The following is a 7,065-nucleotide window of genomic DNA, read 5'->3' as shown; positions in this document are numbered from 1 at the left end:
ACGCTGTTTACGACCATAGTACGATTCTAGCACGCCCTTGCCGTCCTCATCACGCTCTTCTTACGACCTGACTACGTTCACGCTACGACCATCATTCTTATTGTCATTTTCACATAAAATATACAAAAAGCTCCCTAGATTTTGTTTGTTTGAATGTAATTATCCATTTGCTCTAACGGCTCAACCATGCTTCTCGTTTTTATATAGATTAGACCGTTGGTTTTCCCGTTTAAATGGTTTAACACTAGTAATATTTTGGGTCCTTTATAACGTGCTGATTGATGTGAGCCAAGGCTCCGTGTATAATGGTTTACTTTTATAAATTGTTACTCGGATGGAGAGTTGTCTCATTGGCACTCATACCACATCTTCCTTTTGGTGGCATGACTGTATTGTTTCCGAGAAATCTACGTCCTAATCAGAAATAGAAGGAATTGAACTGTATTGATATGGAACACGATGTTGACGTTAAATTGCTGAGAACGTAGTAAGATCGCGCTATGAACGTAGTAAGATCGCGCTATGAACGTAGTATAATCGTGGTAAGAACGTGTTATAATCGCAGTAAGATAGTGTTGCAATCGGATAACTCGTGGTATGGTCGTAGTGAGAACGCGAAGAGCGTAAAAAGATCTTGATAAGCGTAGTGAGGTCGCAGAATAAGCGCGGTGAGAACGTGGTATAATCGTAGCGGGATCTTTGTAGAAGCGTAGCGAGGACGTAGTAGCATCGTGAAAGAAACGAAAATTTTCATTTTCATGCCGCTCATACCGCGACCTCACCACGATCTAAATTTATTTTAGATCGCGGTGAGCGTGGTGCGATCGTGGTCTAGTGGGACTGGGGCTTAATGGCTTTGTTTTTAACGCTTCACTGTTTCTTAATGTTAAAATCCATTACTATATACAGTAATAACAAATCGGTATTATAACAGTTTGTGTGATGTGTGAATGTCTTCATAATTTTACATCCTCAGTATATGGTATGACAAACGAAGCTAAACGAAAATTCAATTGTTTTTCAAAACGTCTCAATTTATATAAAGTATTCTTTGAGACACTAATGTTATATATGTCGTATCCATCATGTATTAAGCAAGACGTTTCGATTTCAATTTAAATATTATAGTTTTCTATCAGTTCTTACCTAAAATTGTGTTATATAATCCTCATATTATTTCTGCCATTCCTACAAACTATTGGTGTAGTTTTAACATCTGATTAATAATAAAACTGATAAAACGTGCAAGTAGGCAGACAAAAGAAACAAAGGTTAACACGAAGGATATACGATCTTATCAATTCATGGCAGAAATGTAAATACTCTCTTTAAATAGTACAGTACTGTTTAATGCAATCACGCAATACATGATCCCCATACTGCCAACCTAATTGCATCACTACAAAAATATCAAGAAAGAATATGTCGTATGATTGACAATATGACACCTTTCCACAAGAGAACAAATGGCACAAAATTAAGACATAGAGATCACTTTACGTTCTTTAACAATTAGCAAAGCCCATACCTCATATTTAGCTATAAAGGCCACGATGACAATTGTAAAACAATGCAAGCGAGAAAACTGGCGGCCTAATACATATACCAATATTGAATGAAAAACAAATATCAAAATCAACAAACGACAACCTCTGAGTTATGGGCTCCTGACTTTGGACAGGCATATGCAAACAGAAAGTGGCAAGTTTCAACATGTTATTGGGATCACAACTTTCCCCATAATCCGGGACAGTCGTGTAACATTACAACATAAGAATCAGTTGAAAAGGCTTTACTCATCAGATGGACAAATCTGTATACATCGGTCAAAAACACAATATACGTGGCCGGGAACTTATACATCCCAACAACAAAACACTAAGTACTAATAAGAGAGTACTCCCGATTATTTTACTAGGGTTGTTTCTAAATTTCCGGGAACCAAAAACAACATTTCCGTAAAAATGATAATGTGCTTTCCCGTTTGAAATAAATTTAAGGTACAACCAAACTTCAAAACCAAATCTTTCAAAGCAAGTTATATCAAATCGATTAGTTTCACATTATAGAAATTTTCTACTAAATGTATTATGCAAAGAATCTAAACAACGTAAATGTAAAGCCACTTAAGGAAAACACCCCTTTTTCAGAATAATCTGTGCCAAGAGAATACAATGAGTTTGATATTCTTTAAAAGAACTGTTCTGTGGTTTATCATAGATAACTTTAGCTATATTAGGCAAAACTTTAAGGAATATTTATTTCTCTACGCTATTCAACTTCGTACTTTATTTTGCCTTTTTTGATTCGAGCGTCACTGATTAGTCTTTTGTAGACGAAACGCGCGTCTTGCGCATACATAGAATTTAATCCTGGTATTTTTATGATGAGTTAATTTTTATGTAAACAATCGGAAAAACAACTAGATTTTCCATTGCAAGCAATAGCGGATGTTGTAAACTTAAATATTATCCTTAGAAAATAAGTTTCCGAGGGACAATATATTACGTAAAAACTATCGCTACAGATGAAATATAAGTCAATAATGGATATATTTTACCTTTAAAAGTTGTCCCACTCTAAAAAACTTTATCCGCTACAATGGATAAAGTCAATGTAGATATAATATCCTAAGGATAAAAGTGAGTAGTAAAATAATTTCCCATTGGATAATATTACAAAGAAATTTATTATTTCTAAGGATAATATTACCAAGAAATTTATTATTTCTAGGGATAATATTACCAAGAAATTTATTATTTCTAGGGGTAATATTTCTACAAAATTATATCCATTTGGGATAATATTTCAGTAAAATTAAATTCGATGGGATACAATGTCATGTAAATACTATCCTACTGCATCTTGATACCCCCCTCCCCCCAAAAAAAAAATTGCCACTAAGTGGCAGCCGTTTTGAAAAAAAATGAATGCGCATATTTTACGGCAATTTTGATTTCAAAATGAATTTATTTTAGAGCATTTTGACCTTTTTTGCATTGTTTCTACCATTTCGTTATGATCTTAATCACTATAACAACAAATATGTCAAAAAAGAAAAACTAATTGGCAAGTACACAAGCAACATGAAAAGAAAAAAAATACTATAAGGTATTTCTTTGTTTCTTTGTTTTGGCAAAATTTTGTTTCTTTGGAATTTCTGGTAAAATGTTATTTATCCCGTGGTAAAAATAAGTGGGTGGTATTTACACTGGGGTAATTGTCTTATTACATTGCAGGGTTTTAGCTGCATAAGAAATAGAGAAAAACAGCACAGCAACACATTGCCGGAATGCATCACAAGCAAGCCATGTCACAAGTCGAAGAAAACATCAAACATCGATTACACATTAAAGGTAAATAATTTACACAGATAAATGAAATTAAAAAAACGTATATAAGATGATAAAAAAAACGTCAGTAACTAGAATCTATACTTCAAGACAATCATATTTTATCTGTCAAGTTCTACGTATCTTTCGATTATTTTTTTTATCTATTTATTGAGAAAATCTAAGACACTTTCTTTGACACAACTCTGGATCCTGCTCAGTCACTGGTGATGTTTTATAGAGTCTGAGTAGCAGCTTCTATCCCTTGAATACCAAAAACGTTCGGAAAAGTATTTCCCATATGCAAGTGAAGATGGTATATTGCTATTAAGGTGGGAGGAATTGAAATTACAATCGTCTTGTTTATAAGATGATATATAAATCAAAAGTTAGATAGTGTTCCATGTAATAAGAAGAGATCGGCAAAGATGCACAATTCGTACCCACTGGAAGGACAATAATTTACTGAAAAAAAAACATACCTCCAGATTCAACATATTTGTTGTCAATATGACACAATAGCATAATGATCACTTTCTATTATGTGTAGCATGTTTTAATTTTTTATTCACTATCAACAAAATACGCCGTATGGTATCCAAAAGTAATAGATTTATAGCGTATGCTCTCATTTTTGTATTGATTAACAACGTATAAAAAATTGTACTCTGAATCGTGTTTTGTGGTACCTTACGCAATTTGATTTTTTGATAAAAATTTTTTTAGTTTTTTATTGTTCTTTATACGTCATTTTTAACCTTCTTTCTATTCGAGCGTCACCAATGAGTCATTTGTAGACGAAACACATGTCTGAATCAATTACAAAATTGCAATCCCTGTATCTGTAATGAGTTTGTGTAGAATCAATGGGTCGATGTCACCGCTGGTGGATTTTTTATTCCCAGAGAGTATCACCAGCCCAGTGGTCAGCACTTCTGTGTAAGTGTAAGGAACTTTTTTTTCACAATTTGTTTTCAAACGACGTCAGTGACAACGTCTTTATAATGTCAATTGTTTTATAACGTCAGAGAAGTAAAATAACCATTCTTGAAATTAATTATTAATGAAATTGTCGGTTTTTATTCCACTGGGGAGAGACACATATTAGTAATACACAATTTACATCGAGGCGAAAAACAATATGAATGAAGCCTCTAACATGGATTTCTTTCTTATATGCTCGGTTTTTGGCACTCATACCACAGCTTCCTATATCTATCAGCAGATATCAGATCTGCACTAATATCTCACATAGACCACCATGCTATATCATTAAATTGGAAACGTATTTCACAATCAAAAGGTAAATGATCAATTTTAAATTAATAACAGCATTTTTGATAATATTGAATATAACAACAGAATAAATTGCCTAATTCAAAAATATAGAAACAAATCCAAAACTTACCAAGATTAGTGGACATCATTAGAACGTATTCATAATTGAGGTCAGAGAATACACGATTGAATCCTGTAAAAGAAAAACAAAACAAAACATAAGTGAAATCATGTATTGGAAAATAAAATGTAAAATCGAATGAATGAATTCAATGGATAGAAGAAGGAGAAAAATATGAAATTCTTGTAGGGGTTTGGAAAAAGCTAGACAAATAAGAAAAAATATAACCGTAATAAATCATCCAAAAATTTACAAATGAAGAAATCACTCTATAAAGATATTTATAAAACTACAAATCCAGGTATTTTAAAAATCTATAAAAAGATAATATTGATGAAAGAAATATAGGGATTAAATTACCAACACAAGAGAGTGATACTGTGGAAGAAAGATTAACTATGGCTGAATGTAAAGATTCATTTTTTAGGACAAAATTGAACAGAGCTCATGGAATTGATGAATTTTATAGAACTTTTTGGGAAGAACTAAAAGAATACATTGTATCCTCATTCAAATCTTCTTTAAAACAAGGGGGAGTTGATTACTTCTCAAAAATAAGCAGTTATATCTCTTTTCTATAAAAGAAATGATCCACTATGCTTAGATAACTATAGACCAATAACTTTATTAAATATTGATACAAAATTAAAAGCATATTCATTAGCTCAGCAATTTAAAATGTTTTACCAAAAATTATCCATGAAGTTCAAAATGGGTATGTTTAAAGTAGATTTATAGATTATTACATTAGACAAATCCAGAATGTCATAGATTATGCATAAAAATTTAATATAGAAAAAGCATTATTATTTTCATACTTTTCAAAAGTTTTCGACTCTGGAGAATAGGATATTCGTTACCCTCAGTTTGTTATCGTTAAAAAAAAAGCAGAAAATATTTAAATTCTTAATTATTTATGAATCTTAATTCCCCGAGGGTATCACCAGCCCAGTAGTCCGCACTACTGTACCGACATGAATTATCATTTCGTGGTCATATTTATAAATTAACTGTTAACAAAACTATTGATTTTTTAAATACTAAGGCTTTTCTACCTCAGGAGTATATTACCTTAGCTGTATTTGGCAAAACTTTTATGAATTTTGGTCCTCAATGCTCTTCAACTTCGTACCTAATTTGGCCTTTTTAACTTTTTGGGATTCGAGCGTCGAGAGTCTTTTGTAGACGAAACGCGCCTCTGGAGTAAATACAAAATGTATTCCTGGTATCTATGATGAGATAAGTTTATAAGTAAAACGACTGATAATCTATTGATATTTATATAAAAAAGACGCATACAAATTTGTAACAATTATAGTATATTCAATTATATTGCATTGCAAAAAAGTAAATGTTGGGTACATATAAATAGTTATCAAAGGTACCAGGATTATAATTTAATACGCAAGACGCGCGTTTCGTCTACATAAGATTCATCAGTGACGCTCAGATCAAAATAGTTATAAAGCCAAACAATTACAAAGGTTGAAGAACATTGAGGACCCAAACTTCCAAACAATTGTGCCAAATACGGCTAAGGTAATCTATTTCTGGGATAACAAAATCCTTAGTTTTTCGAAAAAATCAAAGTTTAGTAAACAGGAAATTTATAAAAATGACCATATAATTGATATTCATGTCAACACCGAAGTGCTGACTACTGTGTTGGTGAAACCCTCGGGGACGAAACGTCCACCAGCAGTAGCATCGCCCCAGTGATGTAAGTAGTTATCAAAGGTACCAGGATTATAATGTAATACGCAAGACGCGCATTTCATCTTCATAAGATTCATCAGTGACGCTCAGATCAAAATAGTTATAAAGCCAAACAATTACAAAGTTGAAGAGCCTAGAGAACCCCAAATTCCCAAAAAAATGTGCCAAATACGGCTACGGTAATCTATTTCTGAGATAACAAAATCCTTAGTTTTTCGAAAAATTCTTAGTTTTGTAAACAGGAATTTTATAAAAATGACCATATAGACCTGGAGTTAAGTTACGAAGGAATTTAATCAGATATATTTGACTGGATATGTTTAGGTAATCATGCTTTAAAGGGGCATACATTTTAAAACAAAACCAACAATTTTGAAATGCGTTCAAAACTGATTACTTCAACTCGATTTTGAATTACCTTCAAAGTAATATTTACAGAAATTTGTTAATTAGCCATCATTTATCTGAAGCTGTTAACAAACAAAATGCAAATGAATTTAAAAAGATTTGAAAAGATTTGTTTAATGAATATATATTTTCGGTTCATGTATACCCTTAAATTCTTCTAGGTTTTATTAACCTTTTATTTTTAATAAAACAACTTTCATTTGAAAATGA

The sequence above is a fragment of the Mytilus galloprovincialis genome, chromosome 8 (genome assembly GCF_965363235.1).
Source record: "Mytilus galloprovincialis chromosome 8, xbMytGall1.hap1.1, whole genome shotgun sequence".
Classification (NCBI taxonomy): Eukaryota; Metazoa; Mollusca; class Bivalvia; order Mytilida; family Mytilidae; genus Mytilus; species Mytilus galloprovincialis.
Note: the sequence above shows the minus strand (reverse complement) of the source record.